Genomic DNA, 15,943 nt, shown 5'->3' on the forward strand with positions numbered 1-15,943 from the left:
CCCCAGCACTAGTGGCCAGCAGAGCTTCTTCCCATCAGACAAGTGAACAAAGAAAAAGCAGCGGTGAGTTGTCCCAAAAGTGACAGGCACCACATTCTAACTCGGGCATGGCCAACAGTGTTTGCCCCCGAAACCAGATTAGAAAGAAAACTTTTTTTTTTCACAGGCCCGACGAAATATTAAAATTAAAAAATGTGCCTGACCAGGTGGTGGTGCAGTGGATAGAGCGTTGGACTGGGATGCAGAGGACCCAGGTTCGAGACCCCGAGGTTGCCAACTTGAGCGCGGGCTCATCTGGTTTGAGCAAAAGCCCACCAGCTTGAACCCAAGGTTGCTGGCTCCAGCAAGGGGTTACTCGGTCTGCTGAAGGCCCGCGGTCAAGGCACATATGAGAAAGCAATCAATGAACAACTAAGGTGTTGCAACGTGCAATGAAAAACTAATGATTGATGCTTCTCATCTCTCTCTGTTCCTGTCTGTCTGTCCCTGTCTATCCCTCTCTCTGACTCTCTCTGTCTCTGTAAAAAAATAAATAATAATAATAAAACAAAATTTAAAAAAAATGTTAACTACAAAAATGATTCATTTAAGTAAACAAAATCTTATTATATAATTTGTTTATGAATAAGTGTAAGTAATTTAGTACAACAAATTAACCAAAAAAGAATCTTTATAATGGAATTTTTTTTAAAAATAAAGAAGTATCAGGAATCCATCTGACCAACTATTTGGACATTAACACTAGATTGACTAGTCACACGCGGAATTCTTTTCCCTGTATCACTATCTTCTTAAATACCTCGATTTCCGATAAGCAGAGACGCTTCCAACTCTGAGTAGCTGAGATTTTAACTTTCATGGTTGTCCAAAGATATCGTAGTTTATGTATAACGATTTAAAAGTACCACTTATTTCATTTCCACGGTGCGTCGTGCGGAGAATATTAAAAATTTAATCGCGGGTTGTTGGCCGTGCCTGTTCTAACCGGGGCGGGGCGGGGGTGGGGGGTGGGGGGGACAACCTTCTGCGACGTCCCATTAGACGTGACTCGGAGTTAGAGAGCATGGGTTTGCTCATGCTGGGTCACGCTGTTCACTTACAGGTGTGACTTAACCTGTGCAGACCTCCGTTTCTCTATCTGCCATCTGGGGACAGGGAGCACAGACAACAGTGCCTATTCGGTAGGATTACTGTGGCATCAGTGCCCACAAAGTACCAGGCCCTGGGAAAAACACTCAGTTTAAAAAAACAACAACAACAAGGCATCACTTTGAGGGAAAGATGGTGCTGTGGCCATTAGGAGGCATTTTTTTTTGTTTTGGTTCCAGATAAATCATCAGAGAGCTAAATCGATCTGTCCAGAACGCTACAACCCCGTCTTCCTCGCCACCAAGGTGGGAGTTAGGGATGGGGTTTGGCTACAGAATGCCCTCAGGGGCCAGCTGCTCAGGGAAGGAGACACCAGGCTGAGCACATTCTCTAGCAACAGCAAGCCCAACAGTAGCCACGGCTGGTGGAGGCGCCCCCAAAATCGGCGCAGGCTGTCCTGGAAGACGCGGGACTTTGTTTCTAAAAGGGGTCACGCTTTTCCGAGGCCACACCGCCTTCCTGTGAGGGAAGCCATCACCGCCCGTCTTCGGGGAACTGGGTGAGGCAAGACTACTGGCTGCTCTTGCTCCAGTCGCACAGCCTGTGTGGTTCTCTTCTCCTTGGGCTCTCCCTCCTCCCCAGCCCCCCACCCACACCCCCCACCCCGGCCAGCCACCCCCTTCCCGCTCACTGGGGACCACCTTCTCTGGTATCCACCGCTGGCTTCTCATTAGTGCTCCGGGGAGGCAGGGAGATGTAACCGGACCGGGTGGGTGATGCTATCAGTTGCCCCCCGGTGACGGGCACTTGGACTAAAAGCCTCCTCCCGCTCTCGCACTGTGATTGAGTTTCTCTCTCTCTCTCCCTCCCCCCCACACCCGAGGTCCCCTCCCTCTTTGAGGCAGTGTCCGTGCCAAGGGGCCAGGCACTCACTCCTCCAGCCCCGCAGCACCTGCCAACAGAACCGGCCTGTTTATCTGGATTCACAAAGCTCTGTTAGCGCTGGGCAGGCTGCAGGCCGGAGCCAGAGGGACCTGCAGGAAATCCCATTTCCTCGGTCCCTGGGACTCCAGGTTGAAATGCCCAGGGCGGAGGGGTGAGAGGTAACACGGGGCGTCTCCATCTCCATGACAGACATCAAAAGGGCCGTTCAAGAAGCTCTTCAGAACTGGGATCTGAATAAAGCACAAGGCTCTGAGCAAACGCAGAGCACATGGTGACAGAGCTGGGAGGGGGGGGGGAGGTCAGTGCCATTTGGGGAGGAGTGGGGATTCTCTATGGAGCCTCAGGCAGATCCAGGGAGCCGCGTGATGCTCATGACTGACAAGCAAAGGAACCCAGGAGAGAGGGAGGGCTGGCTGGACAGAGCAAAGCCCCGCTGGCGAATGAACACACAGGTCACGCTGTGACTTTCTGGTGAGGTTTGCTTCTGACCATTTCCTTCTTATGTGCCAACTTGTCAGCCAACCAGTGTGGTCACTTATAAAAAAAAAATGGCTCAGCAGAGCCAGATCACTGCTACCCCACCCTGCATTATTAGCCAGAGGAAGCTCAGCTGCAAGCCAACCGAATTTCAACAGGAATCTTGACCTCTTCATAAACCCTCGTATCTTCATTTTGGCTCCGAACAATAATAATAAAACAGTTGGAACTTATGCTGCCGAGGAGACAGGAAGGAGTCACATTTATTGAGATCCTACTGTGTGCCCAGCCTTTCCACACATCAAGCATCTCATACAATGCACATACTGCCTGGGGGGGGGGGGGGGAGGAGGGGATATCTCTCTTTCCATTTGCTCCAGATCTCACACTGGAAACCTGGGAATGGGCTGGACGTCCCCCTTCCCCACGATCGCAGTCAGCAGTCACCAGTGCCCACACACCGTCTGTCAGCTTCACCTGCAGAGAGACCTCAATTTGATCCCGCCCTTGCTCAACCATCTGGCTCTGACACTTCAGAACGCAGCATAATCCCTGCCTCTCCGAGTGGCCCAGGTAGAGGCGGACTCTCTCTCTCACTCTCCTGTGCTTTCCTGCTCTCTGATCGTTTTCCCTTTTCATCCATCCAGTCATACACTATCATATTTTTTTTTATCTCCCCTAATAGACTGTCAACAGCTGGCGGGCCCAGGCTGTGACTCAGGTCCCAGAGTCCAGCTGTCCCTGCCCAGCACAGGTGACCTGCATGAAGAAACTGACTCAGAGGAGTCCGAGGACCCGGACTCCCGCCCAGGCTGACGGCCGCAAAGCCTCCGTGTCCCCGTCCAGTGGCCGGCCCAGCACCCTTCCAAACCTCCCGGAGGGAGGCGGCCACACCACCAGCCACCTGACTCATAAATGCCTCCAAGATGGCAAAGGACACCCCCGAGCACAATGACGTAACGAAACGGAGGGCTGTGAATTTCTCCTACAACTGGCACTGTCGTCCAGTAAATGATTACTCGGGAGAGTCTCCCAAGATGATCCCAGAAAGGCCATCCTCCGAGGTTCTGAGTTTCAAAACGACTCCTGTGTGGGATTGCGGATCCCAGCTCTACATCAGAGCGCTTGGTGCAGACCGGCTTGGCTAGCCCCCTGTAACAGCCCCACTAAGGGAGGGGGGCGGTGACTGCCACATCGTCCCTTTGCGAGGGATGTGTGTGACGGACGTGCAGGCTGAGGCGCAGCTCACTGAAAAGCGAAACCGGACCTGCTCCGAGCCAGCCCGGGCTCCGGACACAGCGGCATCAGACACCCCCCACCGTGGCCTCAGCAGAGCACTTGCGTCTGTCCTCCCACACTCCCTACTCCCTGAGTCCTGTGACGTCACTTCTGTACCCCCACCCCCGGCTCCCATTTTCACATCCCGGTTTCCCCTTACCCTCCTATCTGTATGACTGACGGACAGGTAACCCTCCCTCCTGAAATCCTGCATTCCCCGTGAGAGGGACTCCTGAACGTTGTATGAACCTGTCCTGGTAGATATAGATGTCCGGTGTCATCTCCTTCCTTTCCAGGGGGGTGTCCCTCCCACAGTGTCAGATAAGCAGCCCGTCCCAGAGAGAGCAAGCGTGACCACACCCCGTCTGATAGCTGCCCGAGCCTCTCGCGACCAGTGACCCCACCTGTCACAGAACACAGCTCTTCGGACCCCGAGAGAGAGAGAGAGAGAGAGAGAGAGAGAGAGAGAGAGAGAGAGACAGCTATGGTGCACGCTCTGTCTCCAGGCCCACACGGGAAAATTCCCACAAGAGCAGACTTTTATTTTCAATGGGATGGCTTCAAGAGGCGCAGACGAGTTCTGACCCTAGCCCCCCATAGCCCTGGCCTCGTGAAGGAAAGAAACTGTTGTCCTTTGCAATGACACGTTTCCGTCACATTACCTATAGACCAAAGTGGGTCACTTGTAAGACACCAGTGTGGCGGGAGGGTTGGGGGTGAGGAGACCTCACTGTGAAAAATGGGAGATGGGATGGAATGACTTCTCTGACCCCTTCCCAGTAAGATCCCACAGTCTGATTCCAAACACTTGAGTTTTTCCTTTTGTTTCTTTCGCTGGCTGAGACAGGGCGACGGGCAGGCAGTTAAGGGACGGGCTATGGGTTCCCGAGTCTCCTAGACCCTTCAGGGTTGGAAGTTCTGTGCTATATGTCATTCACTTCTCTCCCTCTGAATCTGAAGACACGACGGGGAGTTTTGCAGAGAGGTCTGGTCTTCAGACTTCACTTCCTGTTTGTAGAGCCCCCTTTTCGTTTTAAATAGCCTGGGTTTTCTTCATTCCCCGGGGCCCCAGGGCTGTTTCCCCACAGTACGCATGCCTGGTCATTCAGGGATCTACTTGGGGGCTCAAGTATAGCCTGCTGGCCCAACTGGCTTATCCCAAGTCATACAACACTCTACATTTTATAAACACTTCTTTTAAAAGCCACCGGCAGCCTGACCAGGCGGTGGCGCAGTGGAGAGAGCATCGGACTGGGATGCAGAGGACCCAGGTTCAAGTCCCCGAGGTCGCCAGCTTGAGCGCGGGCTCATCTGGTTTGAGCAAAGCTCACCAGCTTGGACCCAAGGTCGCTGGCTTGAGCAAGGGGTTACTCGGTCTGCTGTAGCCCCCTGGTCAAGGCACATATGAGAAAGCAATCAATGAACAACTGAGGTGTCGCAACGAAAAACTAATGATTGATGCTTCTCATCTCTCTCGTTCTTGTTTGTTTGTCCCTATCTATCCCTCTTTCTGACTCTCTCTCTCTGGAAAAAAAAAAAAAAAAAGCCGACGACCGTGAGACATTATAGAAATAGAGTGGCCTCAGTAACTGCCATGTCTCAGGGTCACCCACGTGAGAAATATTCCTGAGAAAGGTCACTCCATTAAAGGGACTGACTCACTGGACTAGAGTTATACCGCTCCCTGGGAACACACTGAAGGGTGACACACTCCTGGTGCCGTCTTCTTTGTCAACTGCAAAGCTCTGGGGACAGTCAAGTCCCTCCTATCCTCAGCTCCTCGAGCTTTTCTCCCTGAAAGCAGCACTAACAAGTTATACTTCATGAAAATGGTCTTGTCAGGGATCCTAGAACTTCTGTGTAAGACGGCAGAGGCGCTCTTGCCCACCTCCTACCAGATTCCCAAACAGGGAAAATGGAACACACACACACACACACACACACACACATACTCTGACTGAGGAGCAGTCTCTTGGTAAACAGAGTGGCAATTAGAAAGTTCTGCCAAGTTACAAGGTTAATTCAGTGAAAACAACCATTCATCAACCATACGTAATGCTGCTGCTTTACCTTAAGGAAGGTAGAAACAGAGTTGACCCCCCCTGCCCTGCAGGGCTACCCAGTCAGAGAGCTGGGATCCGTCACACTAAACATTGGATGGCCACCTCCCTATTGCAAAAGTGATGACCTAGTAGCCCCCACAAAGGAACTCTAAACTCATCACCCCCAGTGATCCCACTACCTCTCTAAGAGTCCCGAACCTCCCAGTTCAGGACTCAAGATCCCAAGGAGCATGAGTAGCCGGACAGGGTGACATGTAAATAGATCCCCTACCTAACTTCCGTAGGAAAGTCAGACACACATACACACACACACACACCCCTCGGGTAGCTATGTCTGAAGACTAACTTTCCACCCATTTAAACAGAGCGGAAGAAATGTGCAAGAAGATACTTTCCAGACCAGTCAGCGGAGCCCGGACGTGAGCTGGGAGCTACAGAACTGGAGACCTCGTTTCGGCTATACGAGTGATCAAGGAAAATCGACATACTTTTTGTATCGAGGATGGAGCAATGAGAGCCAGAAAACAAGTTGCCACATTTTAGGGGGCTGGGGAGCCGGGAGCAGGGCGCACACACACATAGATGCACATGCGCGCTCACACACAAACATTGAGGTCTGTGTAAATGCTCTCTCTTCCTACCTCCTTGCCTTCGAGTGGGTCCCCCTCCTCACTTTCTCCCCTCGAGGGAAAAGAACCCCTTTACTGTATAGCATGCCTGCTTCGGCCTTTCAAGGACCCTGTAGCTGAGGAAACGTCCACCCCAACACGGCCTTGCTCTGTCTTGCTTTCGGCAACCTCACCAACCGGCTGACGTTCCCCTCTCCCTAAATGTTCTCAGAATCACCAGCGCGGGAACACTCGCGCCAAGAACACACAAACTGTAATGTTAGGTGCTGCCTGGGTGGCCACCAATGGTCGCGGTGACCCTATGCCACCAACAGCAGCACGACACGGTCCCTTGAGTTTCAGATTCCGCGGATGCCCCACGCCCCATCCCAGGGAGACCCGCCTCCGTTCCTCCCGAGGGGAGCTGTTCCCGGATTCATTCATTCCTGGCCCTTGGCTTACTTCACTGCGTGTCCGCAAGGTTGGTTTGTTTTTTCAAAGCCCCAGTGAAGTTTGGGTCCTGATCCCACATACCCCGCTATAGCGGAAGGACTGCAGGGCAGCTAGCAGTGCTTCCCATAGAGAGCCCCACCTTGGAGTCTCATTTCCGCCAGACACTTGTTGGCGATAAAATCTAGTGGTGGATGGAGGTCCTATTTCTGAGCACCCAGGGAAAAAGCCCATTTGCCTCTCTGTTTCTGCCAAATAATGGGGGCAGGGGGGGCGAAGAAGAATAAGAGTATGAACCCTGACCTTCCCCCAGGACAGATGCTGAACAGTGAGGTAGGAACCAACGGCTCCACACTGAAATCTCAGCTTCCCGCTCTGTGAGACTCAGCTCTGCCAGCTCCTGTCCCCAAAACCACTGCCTCCCCAGACACGTTCACTTCCTTTCGCTTCTAAATAATTCATGAACTCTGGGGGCCTTTCTTCCCAACCAGAGAGGGAGGACCCTATTTACAAAGAGGGGAATCAGTGCTCAGAGTGGTCCCCAAAGTCACCTCATATGGAATAACATTGCTTCCTACCTGAAATGCTCTTCCCCTCTCCCTATCCCCCCTACCCCTGCTTTCGGGTGACCAAGAAGTGGCTTCATGGAACCTTATCAGAGAAGGTTTCCGTGACCCAGAGTTAGGAAACCTCAATCCTATTATTCCCTCTGGGTTCTTGCCCTTTTATGGCATTAATCAAAATCTGTTGAACCTGGCCGGTGGCCCAGCATAAAGACTTCCTGGATTCAACTCCTGGTCAGGGCACACAAGAAGTGACCATCTGCTTCTCCCTGTTCCCTCACCCCATCCTCTCCCTCTTCCCCTCCCACAGCCAGTGGCTCAATTGGTCTGAGCATGGCCCCAAATGCTGAGTAGGTCTGCTGAAATGCATCGGCCTCAGGCACCAAAAATAGTTCAGTACTTGAGCATCGGCTCCAGATGGGGTTGCCAGGCAGATCCCAGTCAGGGCACATGCTAGAGTGTAACTCACTATCTCCCCTCTCTTATCTCAAAAAAAAATAATTATTATTATTTTTTAACTCATTTTTGTTCTGTCTCTAAACAGAGTCATCGGCTCTGTTAGTGCAGGTACCACCTCTTTGATGATCACTGAAGTCCCAGTACCCAGCACTGGTCCCAGCATAAGGAAGATACTCAAGCAAATATTTGTATGTGGTCCTCTGGCTTCCCAATTCTGTATCCCTTCCACTCAAATAAGCATTCTTCAGCGAAGAAATTCTCCAAGCGATACTAATAGGCAGTCCTAAAACCAAGTCTTATTCCCATTACAATTCAATGGTGAACTTGAAACGTCTGCCTTTTGGGGCAGCATGGGGTCACAGCAAAAGGGGACATGGTCCAAGAACTTCAGGTAAATGGACAGTGCTCGGGAAATTATGAAAGCGTTAACCAGCATCTGTAATTTCTAAGTATTTCACATAAAACCTAACTCCCAGACCTTTCACAACCACCCCAGGAAGCAGGGACTACTCTCCCATCCCCATTTGACAAGTAGGGAAATTGAGGGCTGGAGGTGCAGGACTGCCACCTCCCACCTTGGGAGAACCCCCAAACCTGTCTCCTTGAGGCCACGGCAGCCCCCTCTGGTGCCCGTACTGAGACTACTGCTTCCCCCTAAAAACCATTTTTTTTTTTTTTTGGCTCAGCATAAGTCTTGTCTTAGAGGGCATGAGAAAGTCACACCCCAAAGGGGGTCTGAAAATGTCCTCTAGCTCCATTCTGCCTACCCCCTACCCTCCCACTCCCTTCTACAGCCGCGCTCTCCGGCCTGCGCCTTGGCGGGGCGGCTCTGCCTCCACATGGTGGGAGAGGCCACCACGGCCTCTGCAGGCGCAGCCTGGCATGGCCAGGCAGAGATCGGCAGGCGGCCCCCGGGCTTTAAGGGGCTGCGGCCTGCCCCGAGCTGCGGCACCCTGGCCCGGGGGGTGAGGGAGGGGGTTTGACGGGCTGAGGTCACCTGCACTGGTGGCCTCTTCCCAGCTCTCTCAGCCCGCCTCTCCCCTGCCGCGTTTCCCTGGACCCCGGGGATGCTCTGAGCAGCTCCACAAGCCTGGGCTGAGCAGAGCAGCTGCAGGAGCTCAGTGACTTTCTCAGAACCCGTGTAAACACGGAACCAGGGTCCTACGTCTTTAACCTGCTTCCTCCAGGAACCTCTTAGTTCCCCTTAGTCCAGGGGTCCCCAAACTACGGCCCGTGGGCCACATGCGGCCCCCTGAGGCCATTTATCCGGCCCCCGCCGCACTTCCTCTTTCATTGGTGGTCAATGAGAGGAGCATAGTTCCCATTGAAATACTAGTCTACTAGTCAGTTTATTGATTTAAATTTACTTGTTCTTTATTTTAAATATTGTATTTGTTTCCCGTTTTGTGTTTTGCTTTTTTTTTTTTTAGTTTAAAATAAGATATGTGCAGTGTGCATAGGGATTTGTTCATAGTTTTTTTTATAATCCGACCCTCCAACAGTCTGAGGGGCAGTGAACTGGCCCCCTGTGTAAAAAGTTTGGGGACCCCTGCCTTAGTCTCTCTTCTGCTTCCCTCTTATCTTTGGCATTAACAGACACCTTCCTGTTTCTTACTGCTTTAGAAAACCTCCGGGCCAGGTATCCAAGGAGCTCGTCCACCTTTCTCAAGACCCAGCAGACCGTGGAAGCTGGCCCTTCTGGGAGGCCAGTGGCCAGTGGCCAGGGCAGGCCTTGCTCTCCCCTCTCACCACCCCACCATCTCGAATCAAGGCTTCTCAGTTCCCCCCCACACACACAACTCTTGTCTATTCTTCTTCCTTTATAAGATCTCTGACTCACAGCCCAGGGACCCACGGACGGACGGAGAAAACGCTGCTGCCCAGCCTCGAACTTCCGTACGCTTCTCCACGCCTGCTCCCACCTCTCAGAAACACACTGCCACCAAAGGGCCTGAGAGTCCCTCGGGAGGGGCCCCCTTGCCCTTCCCAGAGGACACAGCGATGGCTTTCTCCTCTTCTCCCCACATCTTGCAGGGGACGTGTTTGTGACAGGAGCATCGCCCTAGGTGAGTCGTGTGCAGGAAGCAAAGACACTCCGTCCGGGCTAAGCCGTGCTGGCCTTCCTCCTTCTCCGGCCATTCCCCCCCGCAGCCTCCATTTCCCTGGGACCCCCTTGATTTTCTAGTCTGTTTTCCTGGCAAGCTCACTCACGGCCATGGAGTAAGCAGACAGTTCGCCCATTTCCACCCACAGGTCAGGTCTCCCGTGAACTCCGGACATGGATTCCGCCTCAGGAATACGGCGACCACTCAGGCCCCAAGACCACCACACCTCCCTCAGATGCACACGCCACCCCCCCTCCAACCCCTCGCCATCCCCACCTCTGGCCCTCTGTCCCCTTCCTCCACCTGGGCTGCGGACCCAGCCACACCAGCCCAAGCCGCTCCTGTTCTTGAAGCCAGTGTTTCCCGGGGCCACCTCCTGACCCTCCGTCTCTCCTGCCTTCTAACTGGTGCTCCACACAGTGGCTAGCGCCATCTTTATTTTAGAAAAAGAAAACAAAAAAGTGACCAAAGCCCACATGTAATCATCTCTCTCTTCTCCTTAAAAGTCCTTCACTGGCTCCCAAGGCTTCTTGGATTAAAACGACTAAAATTCTAAACCGGGTCTGCAAGCTCCCATAGCACCCCAGCGTGGTGTCCCCGGCCAAGGTGTCCCCGGCGCTCACACGTCCCCGGCCCCTCCAGCCTGCCTCGCTCACACAGGTGGGGGCGGGGGGCTCTCTGAGGGTGAATGTCTGTTTCTGTGTGCCTGGCGCTTTCTGCATCCTCAGCACCTCACTAGCCCCTGGCACATAGGGGCTCAAGAGAGATAAAATAACTGAATAGGGTGAGTGAATGAATAGATGAATGATGAGTGAGTGAATGGACGAATGGAAGGAAGGAAGGAAGGAAGGAAGGAAGGAAGGAAGGAAGGAAGGAAGGAAGGAAGGAAGGACAAACAGCCCTGCTCCAGAAGTACCCGAAGCAGCCACAGCCTGCTCGGAGGAGAGGCCTGCACCTCCCCGTACAGAACATCAAGGTGTTACTGAAGACACAGTCAAACAAAGAGGGAGGCCCCCCGCTTCCCCAGGCAAGACAGGAGCCCAGAAGGAGCAGGCTAAGCCCAAGGCCGTTGGTGGGGATGAGGGACACAAGTTAAGATTTCTTAGAGCTAAAAGCGTTTGTGACTCCAGAGGATGCCACTGTAAGCGACACACACGCCAGGCCCTGGCCTAGAGGGTGGAGAGGAGGAGCAGTCCCAGTGTCCGGACCAGTGCTGCTCTGAGGCAGCTGCAGGCTAATGTCACGGCTGTCCCAAGGACTGGGCCGAGTGAGGCGGCAGGAAGTCCTTTGGCCCCCCAACTTTCTTCAGCTCAGAGGGCTAGCGTACCCCCCCCCCCCCCGTGAGGCTCTTCTCAGCGAGGGCTCAGGAAACCGCTCAGGCTGTGAGCTGGCAGCCCGAGGGCTCAGGCTGAGGGCCCTGGGAAGCCAAGTAGAATCTGGTTAAAAAGTCGGACCAGCCCGTTCTGCTAAGGGGACAACCGCACACGGTGCGCTGAGCCCACTCCGGAGACGCTGGCCCAGACCTGCTGCTCAGGGTCCTGTGGTCCACAGGGCTGCGGAGCCAGGGCACCAACCCCTCGGAATCTTAGAGACAGAGTATTCCAAAGGCAGTTGAAAACAGCAGTTAAAAGACGGGCTTCGAGCAAGGCAGCATTCACAGCCCAGGGAAGGACATGGACACCCCGAAGTGGAGCTCGGGGGAGCGGGGTCCCGCCAGCCCCTACAAACAGGGCTGGGAAAGGCTGCAGAGGACAGAGGGGGGCAGGGACACAGGCACGAGGCCTGAGGCTCAGCGCACACGGGGCACTGAGGATCTACACAAGCCTGTGGGCCGGACGGACCACTTTGGGACTCTCTGGGGGGCCTGCTCTGGGGAAAAGGGGCCCAGCCACTGAGCTAATAGGTCTCTCCTTAACGGGCAGGGTCATGGCTGCCTCTGGCTCCAGAGATGAGCTGGTGCCTTGCAGAGCATTCTTCGGGAAGCATCATGACAAGCCCGGATGTACCGTCTCTATAGGTAAAAAAAATAAAATAAAAAATCCTGCATGTATTCATTCATACAGCAAATACTTATTGAGCAACTAGTACGTGCTGAACACTGGGATGATAACAGTGAGCAGCCAGACAGCCCCTGCCTGCTGGAGGTTACAAGGGACTGATATTGCCCTGACAGGTGTCTTCAAGGAACAGTGCCTAACCCCATGAGAGCTCAAAGCCCCAATCTAGTGGCGGGGGCGTCTCGAAAAGGAGCTGAAATCTGAAAGATGAGCTAGGATTACTTAGTTGAAATGGGCCAGAGGAGAGGGTGATGGTGCTCTAGGTAGAAGCAACTGCAGGAGCAACAATGGGAAGGAAGGGAAGGGAAGGCACACGGGATGTTGTTGAAGACAGCTGGGTACCAGGAGCTCAGAGGGGTCTAGGAGAAAGCGGGCTGGAGAGGCAAGTGTGGGCCCAACTGCATGCGCCCTCGGAGGCCACAGTCTAGTTTGGGGGTACTTGCTGAATTGTTCTGGTCTTGATGCTGAAGCCAAAAGCACAGGCAGCCAATAGCAAGACCATAGCAGGGCCCAAATCCAGAAGGTTATGTGTCTATTTATATATCATAGGGGAAAATGAGTGTGTGTGTGTGTTCAAGAGCACCAGGGGGTCCTATGCCATAACCCATCTCTATGAAGAAATTCCTTTATTTTCCTTGGTATCAGTTATAGAGAGAGAGAAAAAAAAAAAGCCAGGCATCTCAGGCACAGGAACCTACCATAGACTGAACCACACTTTCAGCAAGAACAGGAGGGCCTCGTCACAACGGTGTTGTGTATGTGTGCGTATCTGTGCATAATTCTCCAGATGAAATCTGTAAGTTGAGGTAGAAGAGCTAGATTGCTGTCTCGGTTCACTCATGGGGAATCGAAGACTTAGAACAACTGAACAGCTTGCCACAGGTCACAGAGGAGAAAGAAAGAAAAAAAAAGAATAAAGGCCAGAAACTACCTCCTAGCTCCTCTCACCACATGCTTTCTATGAATACGACAGGCCTAAGGATGCTTGCAACTGATTTTGAAAGCAAAGTAAACTAAGATTAATTCACCCAAAAAAAATCTGCATTCCTATATGCACATCAAACAGTTGGGTAAGATATTGACTGAGTTCCACTCTACGTTGGCAACTGAAGATATATTAGACACTAGATAATATACTCGTCTCTGAACTAGAGGCGTCTGCTTCTTAGAGCAAAGAACCCCTCAGAATCGCAACCCGAGTATGACAGTTGGGTACACGATCCTGGCACAGAGCCCTCCCAAACTAGCTGAGTCTGTGTGGCCGATGGCTATTCAGCACTTACTTGCTATGGAACCTGCAAAATTCCAGGCGAAGACGATGCGGGCACACCCGCCAGAGAACACGTTCCCCGCCCACTCCACATGGTAGAGCGGGCGTCATGACAGCTGCCACGCGGGGCCGCATTGAAGTGGGTCAAAGAGGGAGGGGGAGAGGACCACAACTGGTTTGGAAAAGGGAATGTGAGGAAGGCAGATGGGACGGCCCGTGGATGTGGATGAGAAGGAACGTGCTCCTTAGAGCCCTCCGCCCCGGCCCCGCCCGCTCCTCCTGGCTCCTCCTGACTAGTTGGCTCCAGCGTCCTCAAAATACTTCTCACCCTGTGGCCTTCCAGAGCTTCATCAGGATGAGCTCTCCAGTGGGTCCTGAGCGCCCCCCCCCCCCGCGGCCCCACAGAGGTCACTGTTATGCACACCACTCTTGAGATTGTGACAACCTCAGCTCCTTAGCCCCTGAATCAACCAGCTGCTTCTCTCTCCTCCCCTGCATCCAAGTTCGCTGCTCTCTAGCTTACACACACTAGTGGAGCCTTCACGAGCCCGAGAAAACATCCCAAGGAAGCAGAGACTTTGCACATCACAGGCGCAGGCGCAGTGAAGCGTTACAGTCCCCGACGGCCACCAGGGCAGAGCCCTTCCCCAGCCAGGCTTCTCCACAAGGAGTCCCAGAAAGTGTGAACAAGACCGTGTCAGGGCCTGAGAACGCCGGGCTGCTCCATGTGGAGACAAAGGCGCTCTGTTTCTCTGACCGCAGACTTCTTCCCCAAACCGGGACTGGCCCCACTCGGGGCTACTCCAAAATGAGCTGGACCCAGCTGTGATGATGCTCAAGGAAGTGAAGCGTGCTTGCTCTCCAGCCTTTCTTTAAGAAATACCGCGTCTGAACTGACCAAGAGGCCCTCTGCCACCCGCCACGCCCCCCCCCCCCCCCCCCCCCGGCGGCTCTCAGGGGGCCGGCTGCTTTGCTGCATGGGGCGTGTCCGCTCCCAGCGGGGTCTCCCAGAGGCCAGGCCGGGTGGGGGGGGGCATCCCTCTCCATGGCTGTCTCCCCTGAACTGCCTCCTCCCACCCTCTTTTATTTTTTTCTTCTTCTAGCACTGACAGGACCGTGGGGTGCCCAGCAGCTCTGGTGGGGGCGGGGAGATGGGTGGCGGAGGAAGGAAGGTTGGACCCTCCCCCAGGGTGGCCGAGGGCAGGCGCTGTCCCTAGCCCCAGGTCAGCAGTGCCGCAGCCAGCAGCCAGCGCAAGCTCGGCCTTTGCATAGCTTCCCCTTGTTGGGCAGAGGGCCCTATCTTTCAATCTCAACTCACCTTTCTCCACCAAGAAAACGAACAGGAACCCTCCTTGAGCCGGGGACTCCAGTGCCTAGAACGGCTGGGGTTTTGTGTCTCCCTGCGTGCCTGCAGGTCCTTTGAGATGCCTTCTGCCACCAAAGGGTGCTCGGCGACCTCTCCATGCGATTGCAGGTGCCAATCCTCATGCTTCCTGCTCATTTTGGATGACTTTCCCCTTCCTTCTCGCCGCCCACTTTCCTTTGATTTCTTTTTCCATTAGTTGCTGTGAACTAAAAAAGAATGATATTGACCCTGCTCACTACTTGTGTGCTTTTATTTCCTGTGGCCTACATCCACCCCCCGCCCAGGCCGCAGTGCCTAAGAAATCCTCAGCATCGGACAGAGGGACCGCTCCCCGAGGCGTCCAGCCAGGGCCAGGACCCTGGACCCACCTGTCCTTCCAGAGGGCTGATGGCCTTCCCTTTTGCCATTCCTTTCTCCTTGCTCTTCTTTCAAAACCCTTGTGACCTGGATGGAGCACGGGGTGAATTTCAGTAATCAGAGCATCTCACATAGCCTTACTCTTATAAATATCTAAATGTTATATAGCCTTCTCTATACCTCCAACTGAACTAAATTCCACAGACACTCCAGAAAGTCTCTTAATTTCTCATGCTGTCCTCCACAGACAGTGACCGAGCACTGTGCCCAGTGTAAGCATTCGTGGACGGGCCTCTAGGAGAACTCCACTTGCTCACTGCACCCCTAGAGAAGCTCTGGAGTTACTAATGAATGAGAGTCAGGGCTGTATTCCTTTTTTTAAATCCACCCTCCGCAGTTAAAACCCTGCTTGGTTCTGCAAATCGAACGCCTGTTTTCTGAGCATGCGCTACAGACCGAATACCATTTTATATTTTAATGTGTGAGTGTGAGTGTGAGTGTGTGTGTGTGTGTGTGTGTAGACACTCACTGTAAAACTGAACATGTATCTTCATCTGCAAGACTATATACTTTCAGGTGTCATTTTTATGACTTCTTACTTCATCCGCCATCTAGACACGCACGGGCAGAGAGAGGGGGCAGGGCGAGGCTCCCCTTGTTCCTACCTCTGCCGCCCGTAGTTTTACTACCGCCCCCTTTTTGCCTTAAGGCCAATGGGAATAAAGAGGAACCCTTCGTTATTAGTGTTCAGGAACTTCAGGCCTGTGAACCAAGACGCAGCCACGCCGCCCAGAGCTGATCCACTGGCGTGATTGGTCCCAATGCCAACATGAGGGTTCCTCCCGGGTAGATAGAT

At 53.4% G+C, this 15,943-nt stretch overlaps 1 long non-coding RNA gene across 1 annotated transcript in view; it reads right to left on the bottom strand.

The window, feature by feature from the left end:
- Positions 1–15,943, bottom strand: part of LOC136311097 (uncharacterized) — a 39,858-nt gene that overhangs the window by 16,660 nt on the left and 7,255 nt on the right. The window contains exons 2-3 of the long non-coding RNA XR_010726686.1: positions 15,099–15,174; positions 14,683–14,936 (exon numbers count right to left, since the gene is read on the bottom strand). This is a non-coding gene — a long non-coding RNA (uncharacterized lncRNA). The remainder of the gene's footprint in view (positions 1–14,682; positions 14,937–15,098; positions 15,175–15,943) is intronic.

Source organism: Saccopteryx bilineata, chromosome 7 (assembly GCF_036850765.1).
Source record: "Saccopteryx bilineata isolate mSacBil1 chromosome 7, mSacBil1_pri_phased_curated, whole genome shotgun sequence".
Taxonomy (NCBI): Eukaryota; Metazoa; Chordata; class Mammalia; order Chiroptera; family Emballonuridae; genus Saccopteryx; species Saccopteryx bilineata.